Source organism: Rutidosis leptorrhynchoides, chromosome 9, assembly GCF_046630445.1.
Source record: "Rutidosis leptorrhynchoides isolate AG116_Rl617_1_P2 chromosome 9, CSIRO_AGI_Rlap_v1, whole genome shotgun sequence".
Lineage (NCBI taxonomy): Eukaryota > Viridiplantae > Streptophyta > Magnoliopsida > Asterales > Asteraceae > Rutidosis > Rutidosis leptorrhynchoides.
The window spans coordinates 280,982,501-280,994,749 of NC_092341.1; positions in this window are offsets into that span (position 1 = coordinate 280,982,501).

The following is a 12,249-nucleotide window of genomic DNA, read 5'->3' on the forward strand; positions in this document are numbered from 1 at the left end:
ACAACAACCAAATTACAATTACAAAGAGTAGGATTATATCCCCCATTTAAATTTACATTAATTTAAATTTTAGGATTTTTATCATATATAGCCTTCTTAGACCACTCCTTATAGTTAGTTACCCGCTCATTACCCGCTCATTACCCGTAGTTACCCGGAATGAACCATAGGACGGCTTAGTTACCCGCATTAGTTACCCGCACTCACCATGGATTTAATGGAAGAGTTTTGGTTAGTTATAGGAATTGTGGATCCCAGTGGCTTTTTATTGTTGGACTTGATGCTTTATTGGTTGTACGTTGTATATTAAGAGGAGTATTGTTTTAGCCATGATAGGGAGTGTTTAGTTATGAGTTAGTTATAGGATATTGGTGTCGATGTGGCGCTGATGTGGAAGGTTAAAAGGATGAATAGTTTAGTTACGATAGAGAGTGGCCTTAGACTTTAAAGTCATATATTTACCCATTTAAAGAAGATAATATCATATATGTCTATTTTAAATACTTAAACATATCATATACACCTAAAAAAAGATTAATCTATACCAATTTTAAATACTTAAATCCGACATATATATATATATATATATATATATATATATATATATATATATATAGGAAGAGGACCCAGTGAGAACTTTTTTAGTGTGAGAACTCTGGGAACTTCAAAATACATTGAAATTTGAGCAAAAAAAGTGGCGGACGAGCAAAAAACAAGGAATTCGAGCAAAAAAAACACGGGCGAGATTTTTTTTTTGTTCGAATTACATAAATGTAGAACACAAAATTGTTCGAATTTCATTTTTTTGTTAGAATTTCACTTGTTCTACATTTTTTTGTTCGAATTTGAAAAATGTAGAACACAAAATTGTTCGAATTTCACCATTTTTGTTCGAATTTCACATTTTTGTTCGCCCGCCCTTTTTTGTTCGAATTTCAGTGTATTTTGGAGTTCTCAGGGTAAAAAAGTTCTCATTTGATCCCTTTACTATATATAGGGAGAGGATCCAGTGAGAACTTTTTTAGTATGAGAACTCTAGGAACATCAAAATACACTGAAATTCGAGCAAAAAAAGTGGCGAGCGAGCAAAAAACAAGGAATTCGAGCAAAAAAAAAACGGGCGAGCAAAATTTTTTTTTGTTCGAATTACGAAAATGTAGAACACAAAATTGTTCGCATTTCAATTTTTTTGTTCGAATTTCACGTGTTCTACAAATTTTTGTTTGAATTTGAAAAATGTAGAACACAAAATTGTTCGAATTTCACTTTTTTGTTCGCCCGCCATTTTATTTTTGTTCGACTTTCACCATTTTTGTTCGAATTTCACCTCCCCCCCCCTCCATTTTTTTCGAATTTCAGTGTATTTTGGTTTTTTTGGAGTTCTCAGGCTTCTCACACAAAAAAAGTTCTAATTTGATCCCTTTACTATATATATATATATATATATATATATATATATATATATATATATATATATATATATATATATATATATATATTTATATATAAGGGCAGGATCAATGGGGAAGTAACCAATCGGGGGAAGCGGTAGGAAGCAAATTTTTTTTTCGTTTTTTTTGGAAAAAAAAATTTCAGGCATCAAGATCACACGAAAATATGAACATTTAGAAAAACACTTCGTGATGAATATTATTATTTAGACGGGAAAACGATCGAAAAAAATAACATTCAAGATAATATTGATCGTGAAGAATGTTAACGTTTTTTTTCTTCATGTTTTGTAAGACCCTAATATTGATTGTACATAGAGTATTTATGGTGTACTTAAGTGGGTGAAGCGTGGAACGAATTATTAAACTGACAGGCTGTTCTGACCTCTGCGCGCGCCGCACAAGGTCAAGGGTGCACGCCGCGCACCCCACCTGGGACAGTTTTTCTGTTTTGTTTTAATTAGAGTTTAATGAGGGGCTTTTTGGTCTTTTCACTTGAGGACGGATCTGAGAGCTTATCAGCTGGTTTGGATCCAATTTTGGATCACATTTCACATCCACAAACACTCTCAACTATCTTAGAGAGAGAGGGAGAGTTCTAGAGAGAGAAGTGGCGTTTTGGAGAAGAAGAAGCTTGAATTGATCAAAAGCTCGAGTGTTAAAGTTGTTCATCTCGTTCCTAGCTACGTTATGGTTGTTATGGTATGTTCTAACTCCGAATTTCAATGTTTGATTTGATATTCAAAGTTAGGGTTTGAACTTAAATTGTTGAGAAACTCATTTAAACTCATGAAGTGAGTTTAGTGTTGCTAGTAATCGGGTTTATTGTTATTGTTGGTGGGTTTTGGGTTGGAAACCGACTTGACCATGATTTAGAACTTGGAATTGGGTTTAATCACTAGGTTTGGTGATTATGGAAGTGTTGTGTGACAACCCGAAAATTTTTGACCAAATTTAAACTTAATCTTTATATGATTTCGACACGATAAGCAAAGTCTGTAATATTGATTCACAAAATTTTTGAACTAATGTTATATATTCAGTTAACCTTTGACTATTGACCGACGATTCACGAACATATATATATATATATATATATATATATATATATATATATATATATATATATATATACAATAAGTTGGAATATTAAGTATTCATAAATAACTTGCAATGTGTATTTAAAAACTGATTTATGTATATTAAATAAAGATATATACATATATATAATTTCAAGTTATTTAGTAAACGATAGTAACATTCGTTTATTGATTCGATTGATATTTAGATAAGTTAACTAAAACGTTTAAGATGAACAAGTAAAACACTAATTAACTACAGTATTTTCGAATTGCTATAGTACCCGAAAAACTACAGTGTTTTCGAAAATCACTATTTGCTACAGTAATATAATGACACTTGATCAACGTGATTATATTACAGTAAGTCATGATGAGTTTCTAATGGAACGTGATAAAAGTTCACAGAATATATCCTCATCATGAACCATGTTACATAACTCTTTCATTCTATATAACCTCTAAACATATCAAGAAAATATTTTTCTTGATGATTCGGTCTTTTTCGGATATTATGGTAATTTGACAAATTAAATCGTGCTATTACCTTTCCTTTCTGCTTTGTATATATGATCATTCGAAACTCCATACCTACGAATTCTGGACCATTATTCGCTTGACTTGAAGTCGGGAAGAAGAAGAAAACCAAAGCATGAAGCTCCGAAATAGAAATGGGAGTAAAAATCGCAGCAAATAGAAGAGAACATTAACTGTGGATGTCAATGATTATAGAAAGACAGAAGCAGAGACATCGAAATATAAGGGAAGATATAAAGCTCAACAACAACCCAGAAATTACAAATCGTGTATATCGATGCATATAGCAATATAAAGACACGGGAGAACTAAAAACACTATAAAACCAAGAGTATAGTAGAAGTAAATAGATTCTTCCGGCAGCAGATGAAAAAGAAGAATGACAGATATGAAAGTTAGGAGTATATCAAGAATCAGAACTGGATGGAGCATATTAATGAATACTTTAAAGTATGAATTGAGAGAGAAAGAATAGAAGATGTGAGCTGTGGTAATAAGAAAACGAAGGGAGTGAATTTATAGTAAAATATCCGACAGAGCAATCGAAACAGATTATTGCATTTAACCAAAGAAGATCCTAATTTCCTTAATTACCGAAGAATCAAATCTTATTACGAAGATTTTCTCTAAATCCCTTGAACTCCGGAAATCAATCCTATCTACGTCAAAAGATATGACGAATCTACATTTATTCATTTCACTCTTTTTTGATAACTTCACGCGTACTCTTCACAAAATCGAATTGTTTTATCTATATTACTCAATGATGATAAAACTCTAATTTTCAGCTCGTATGCGTCATGAAAACATACTTATTGTCAGCCATGACCATCCCAATCAAATTTTGGGATGAAATTTCTTTAACGGGTAGGTACTGTGATAACCCGGAAATTTCTGACCAAATTTAAACTTAATCTTTATATAATTTTGACACGATAAGCAAAGTCTGTAATATTGATTCTCAAAATTTTTGAACTAATGTTATATATTCAGTTAACCTTTGACTATTGACCGACGATTCACGAACATCTATTTGTAATATATATATATATATATATATATATATATATATATATATATATATATATATATATATATATATATATATATATATATATATATATATATATATATATATATATATATATATATATATATATATATATATATATATACAATAAGTTGGAATATTAAGTATTCATAAATAACTTGCAGTGTGAATTTAAAAACTGATTTATGTATATTAAATAAAGATATATAAATATATACAATTTCAAGTTATTTAGTAAACGATAGTAATATTCGTTTATTGATTCTATTGATATTTAGATAAGTTAACTAAAACGTTTAAGATGAACAAGTAAAACACTAATTTACTACAGTATTTTCGAATTGCTACAGTACCCGAAAAACTATAGTGTTTTCGAAAATCACTATTTGCTACAGTAAAAATGACTTTGTTACAGTAAAACACGATTTGCTACAGTAAAAACGACTTTGCTATAGTAAAATACTATTTGCTACAGTAAAAACGACTTTGCTACAGTAAAACTATTTGCTACAGTAAAACACTATTTGCTACATTACACACTATTTGCTACAGTAAACACTATTTGCTACAGTGAAAAATATGTCGACAAACAAGAAAACAAAACGAAGTGGGTGCGTACCAGCAGGCCAAGCGATCGCATGGCAAATAGGCATGGAACCCATGCGATCGCATGGGGTTCAGTTCCAGGCCACATCTATAAAGCTCGCAGTTTTTGCTCTGAATTCATTCACTTCTCTTCTCATTTCTTCTTCTGCTCTATAATATATTATTATTATTATTATTATTATTATTATTATTATTATTATTATTATTATTATTATTATTATTATTATTATTATTATTATTATTATTATTATTATTATTATTATTATTATTAATATTAAGATTAATAATATTATTAATCTTATTATTATTATCAGTAGTATTAATATTATTTTCATTAGTATTATACATAAAATACTACGACGAAGTCATGTTCAAACGATTTCAAAAATGGTTTTCGAGTGAGTCAAAGCTAAGGAAATTATGGGTTATAACTAAGGAGGTGATGGGTATGGTTCGGGGGTATTGCTCGTGAGATCAAACTAATGTTTATCATCTCCGTTGCGTCTACGTACTTTCCTACAATATTGAATCACAATATTGATACGTGAGCATTCATATCTTATCTTTTATATATTAATAGTGTATCCATGTCTAGTGCTCGAGTATATATGTTTATGCATGCTTGTATGCTTTAATTTTGTCGTTAGATAGTTTATGATGAATCACAAATTTGATACATATGCTACTGATATAAAGTATATGATATGCATGTTTTTGGAAAGCTGGCGAAAAATTATTAACTTTTCATTTAGAAATCGCGTGATTTCGATGAACGGATTAAAAGATATGGTCAACTGAATTATGGTTAACGTTAATTGAAATTGTGTTTGAAACTGTAAATTAATATTTAAACAACTTGTCTATGAGATTGATAAATTAGATTTTCAAATATTACTAATCGAGTAAATGAATTTCTATATAAGGCACGTCTCGTCTTGTTGAGCAATTGTCAAAGTTGACTGTCTTATCATGTTTAAAAGCTTTATAAACACTATAATCTGATTTTACAAGTATTGGAAAACTATGTGAAATAATAAAATATTTTCGATTGCCATGATAATTCAAATATAATATAGCTCCTGAAATAAATAATATTTTGAGTTTGATAAACTATAAATTCGTTCAATTATCAAGACTTATACTATGATAATAAACATGTATAGATTTAAAGATCATATTGGGTCAGGTTGACTTTTGAGATGACTTTTGTTAACTTTTGCATGTCAGTTTCGAGCATTACGATTGTGATACACTATGACCCGACCTAGCCTGTTAGACATTTATTGACCAACATATGTTCTCTAGGTTGAAATCTATGATTACTTTGCATTCTGAGTTTCGATCTCATTTCGATGAATGACCTTATGTGCTGCTAAGGTGAGTTTCATTTGCTCCCTTTTTAAATACTTTTGCATTATATATTTTTGGGCTGAGAATACATGCACTTTATTTTAAACGCAATGGACACAAGTACATACTAAATTCTACACTGAGTTTGAACCAAAAATCCCTTAGCATTGGTAACTAGTAACTGCCAGTTATAAGAACTAGTGAGCGCGAGTAGTTGTATATGGATCCATAGGGCTTGACATCCCCGTCTATTCCAGGTATAGAAACCCTAGCCTGAACTATAAAACAGACGTATGCTATTTGTGTTTAGTACACGTTGGATTGCGTGTATTGTACATGTTGGTTGCATGTATGTTAAAACAGGGGTACTTATTATAACGTTAAAGTTTAGTTACCAGGGTGCTCAATTTCGTAGAATCTTTTGATAAACGTTTTGGATGAAACAACTGAAATCTTGTGATTCACCTTTATATACAGATTATGCGCAACATTAAAACTATGAACTCACCAACCTTTGTGTTGACACTTTTAAGCATGTTTATTCTCAGGTTCCTAGAAGTCTTCTGCTGTTTGCTTATACGTTATACAAGCTATGTGCATGGAGTCATACATGCTTTATTCGAGAAAACTTTGCATTCATAAAATCATCACCATGTATCTTATTTGACTGTATTGTCAACGCGTGTATTGTTTAAAACTATTATATACGGTGATTGTTTATATGTAGAAATCATCAGACGTCAAAAACCTTGGATTTATATATTCATTTATGGTGTGTCTTTTCAAAAGAATGCAATGTTTACAAAACGTATCATATAGAGGTCAAAACCTCACTATGAAATCAATGAATGATGTATTCGTCCAAGTGGATTTGGACGGGTCATCACAGTTGGTATCAGAGCTTGAGGTCGTAGGGAACCAGAATTTGCATTAGTGTGTTTAACTGATAATTGTTAGGATGCATTAGTGAGTCTGGACTATGACCGTATTTGTTTTTACCGAGTTTTGCTTATCATTTCTTGTCAGAAATTACTTGCTTATCATTCTTAAGTCTAGACACGTTTTCCTGCATTTATTGCATAGATAGTGTACAGACTAATTCATATCTTAGCATATCTGCTACTGTAACTTTTCCTGACATCTTTCGAAAATTTCTCCGGAATTTATGGAATTTTGGTATTATATATACATAAGTAAATTATGTATCGGAGAATACCAAACTAAATCCTATAATCTATTACATATGAAATTCATTTCCCTAATCGTACGAGATGGATCCCTCGACTAGTTCAAGTTCATCGGATTCCGACAGCTATTCCGATATGGATATCCACCTGAGCTCCGAAGCAGCGTAACCAGAATGGATCAACCCATTAACCATCATCTATTCTGGATGTATTGGGGATAGGTTCATAGCCGACTCAGTCAATGGTGACAAGAAGAAGACGATCCTTTCCACCCACCAAATTGCCCTATTGGCGAAGAACCTGAAGCACTTACCGGCGAACCAGTCCGAAACACCATTTTCTCTCTCATTTCCAGAGTATCTCGCCACGATTATATATTATCTAAACTTCTAGATCTTATTCATCCGCTCATTCCAACCGCCAATCATCCCGGTGTAATAGAAGAAGTCAACGACCTTCGCGCTCGAGTATTGGCTTTGGAGAATATGATGCAGAACTTACAAGCATCACAAGCCCCACAACCACCAACTGCAACACCAGTATCAACACCAATAGTATCATTACCACCACCACCAAAAACATCCGCATCCCACACATCAACATCACAATCTATACCTCGAACATCAACGTCATACGCATCATAGATAACAAGGAATACCAACAACAACAAACGATGAAGTATTCATTCATAACTTCATCGAAGAAATATTCTACAGAGAATATGTAGTTTCTAAAAGTTTTAGAGATTACTTATTCTAGTTCTAATTGTAAACCAGATGAGTGATAGAATAGAAATGATGAAATAAAACCCTGATCGGAATGATGCACGATTTACAAGCTAGATCTGTTTTACCAGCAGCATCAACAGTACCGTCAGCATCGCCAGCACCGTCTGTCAGCATCATCAGCATCAGCAACATCTACAACATCACAAGCTCCGCCAGATCCATAATCACCGCAAACATCATCACTAATCAACAACGCGTATATCGTATCAACGAGTTATGAAGTATTAACTCATTCCCTCTAAAGAAATTATATGTATATTTTATATATATATATATATATATATATATATATATATATATATATATATATATATATATATGAATTTTGAGATCAAAATAAATCTTTTCGTACTAAGCTATTACTTGTGAATCTTAACTACTCGGTTAGTTCATGTTATTAATATGCTATGATGTACATCCTTCGTTAATGACTTAACAATCGTTAACTATAATCTCTGCTTCGACTTAATAGATTCCATTTCATAATAAATCAAGTGTATTATTCAAATACATGTTTGATTTTACACTCTCATTTTCGATGTACTTGAAACTTTCCAGAAAACATCATTCGTACCTTGCGAAGTTAGCAAGAATTCCACAAGCATCAACATGATTCACTGAGGAAATATCAATAAAACTGAATAACGAAGTATTGATTACATTAGTGAAATACTCCGCGAAGATTATGAAATCTTTAATGTTTTAGAGATTATTCATTTCTAATCCAGCCGAAAATCAAATGAGCTTAATATAATATTAACTCATTAAATCTGTATTACATCTGAAGAAAATATACATACATATATTTTCATAAAGACTGTAATAAAATTCTCTGGTACAAAATATTACTTGTGACACTTTTAACGGGTAGGTAATACCCGAAAGATATATAAATTCACAATTAATATGTTACATTCTTCGATTCTGATTCAATAAATCATAAACTATACTCAATACTTTCACAACGATATACATTCTTTCATAGAAATCAAAACAACCATACTCATTCAAATTCAATTACATATTCTAATTTTAACATATCAGAATCCAAGTCAAGATATAACCGATATCATCACTCTCAGATCCCTACTCCTTTCAAAGCTATACTTTGACTTCAAAACTGTGCTAGAACATCACTTCTATTCATAAAACCCAGAAAAATATTCGTATCATTCAAGACTATAAAACATCATATGTATATTGACAATTACAATCTCCATTCAAACTCTTCGAACTCTTGAAAACACCTCGGAATGATAACCGATGATTCGGTTATGATAAATTTGAATGCTGATGAAGCAGCAAAACTGTAAATGGTCTTAATGGCCAAAAGTTTGATAATAAAGAGTGGTGTGTTAAAAAAGCTCAGATTTGGAACTGAAAAACGGATTGAGCAAACTATGAAGGAGACTGTTGACAAATCACAAATACTAAATCCACCTTCAAAGAATCCAAATGATTCAGTATCTGCTGAAGTTATTAACGAATACCTTGTTCCTGACTCTAAACCTTTACGGACAAATCTTCTTTATCATCCTTCGATATTAGAAATTCTAAGATATCATCGTATCTTTCATTATAAATATCCTCGATATTTTTGAAGATATTTTCATAACTATTCTTATCTGAAATCAATTATCTCCTCACGTTATCTGTATTACATCATAAAAGAAACTGTTTAGTTTCTATATTCTGTAAACCTTCGAGTTTAAATTATTAATATTTTTGAAGTAGTGTTGGGAACTGAAGCATGAATTAGCATAATATAATGACACTTGATCAACGTGATTATATTACAGTAAGTCATGATGAGTTTCTAATGGAACGTGATAAAAGTTCACAGATCATATTCTCATCATGAACCATGTTACATAACTCTTTCATTCTATATAACCTCTAAACATATCAAGAAAATATTTTTCTTGATGATTCGGTCTTTTCCAGATATTGTGGTAATTTGACAAATTAAATCGTGCTATTACCTTTCCTTTCTGCTTTGTATATATGATCATTCGAAACTCAATACCTACGAATTCTGGACCATTATTCGCTTGACTTGAAGTCGGGAAGAAGAAGAAAACAAAAGCATGAAGCTCTGAAATAGAAATGGAAGTATAAATCGCAGCAAATAGAAGAGAGCATTAACTGTGGATGTCAATGATTATAGAAAGACAGAAGCAGAGACATCGAAATATAAGGGAAGATATAAAGCTCAGCAACAACCCAGAAATTACAAATCGTGTATATCGATGTATATAGCAATATAAAGACACGGGAGAACTAAAAACACTATAAAACCAAGAGTATAGCAGAAGTAAATAGATTCTTCCAGCGGTAGATGAAAAAGAAGAATGACAGATATGAAAGTTAGGAGTATATCAAGAATCAGAACTGGATAGAGCATATTAACGAATACTTTAAAGTATGAATTGAGAGAGAAAGAATAGAAGATGTGATCTGTGGAAATAAGGAAACGAAGGGAGTGAATTTATAGTAAAATATCCGACAGAGCAATCGAAACAGATTATTGCATTTAACCAAAGAAGATCCTAATTTCCTTAATTTCTGAAGAATCAAATCTTATTACGAAGATTTTCTCTAAATCCCTTGAACTCCGGAAATCAATCCTATCTACGTCAAAAGATATGACGAATCTACATTTATTCATTTCACTCTTTTGTGATAACTTCACTCGTACTCTTCACAAAATCGAATTGTTTTATCTATATTACTCAATGAAGATAAAACTCTAATTTTCAGCTTGTATTCGTCATGAAAACATATTTATTGTCAGCCATGACCATCCCAATCAAATTTCGGGACGAAATTTCTTTAACGGGTAGGTACTGTGACAACCCGGAAATTTCTGACCAAATTTAAACTTAATCTTTATATGATTTTGACACGATAAGCAAAGTCTGTAATATTGATTCTCAAAATTTTTGAACTAATGTTATATATTCAGTTAACCTTTGACTATTGACCAACGATTCACGAACATCTATTTGTAATATATATACAATAAGTTGGAATATTAAGTATTCATAAATAACTTGCAATGTGAATTTAAAAACTGATTTATGTATATTAAATAAAGATATATAAATATATATAATTTCAAGTTATTTAGTAAACGATAGTAATATTCGTTTATTGATTCGATTGATATTTAGATAAGTTAACTAAAACGTTTAAGATGAACAAGTAAAACACTAATTTACTACAGTATTTTCGAATTGCTACAATACCCGAAAAACTACAGTGTTTTCGAAAATCACTATTTGCTACAGTAAAAAACGACTTTGTTACAGTAAAACACTATTTGCTACAGTAAAAATGACTTTGCTATAGTAAAACACTATTTGCTATAATAAAAATGACTTTGCTACAGTAAATACTATTTGCTACAGTAAACCACTATTTGCTACAGTAAACACTATTGCTACAGTGAAAAATATGTCGACAAACAAGAAAACAAAACGAAGTGGGTGCGTACCAGCTGGCCAAGCGATCGCATGGCAAATGGGCATGGAACCCATGCGATCGCATGGGGTTCAGTTCCAGGCCACATCTATAAAGCTCGCAGTTTTTGCTCCGAATTCATTCACTTCTCTTCTCATTTTTCTTCTGCTCTATAATATATTATTATTATTATTATTATTATTATTATTATTATTATTATTATTATTATTATTATTATTATTATTATTATTAAGATTAATAATATTATTAATCTTATTATTATTATCAGTAGTATTAATATTATTTTAATTAGTATTATACATAAAATACTACGACGAGGTCATGTTCAAACGATTTCAAAAATGGTTTTTGAGTGAGTCAAAGCTAAGGAAATTATGGGTTATAACTAAGGAGGTGATGGGTATGGTTCGAAGGTATTGCTCGTGAGATCAAACTAATGTTTATCATCTCCGTTGCGTCTGCGTACTTTCCTACAATATTGAATCACAATATTGATACGTGAGCATTCATATCTTATCTTTTATATATTAATAGTGTATCCATGTCTAGTGCTCGAGTATATATTTTTATGCATGCTTGTATGCTTTAATTTTGTCGTTAGATAGTTTATGATGAATCACGAATTTGATACATATGCTACTGATATAAAGTATATGATATGCATGTTTTTGAAAAGCTGGAGAAAAATTATTAACTTTTCATTTAGAAATCGCGTGA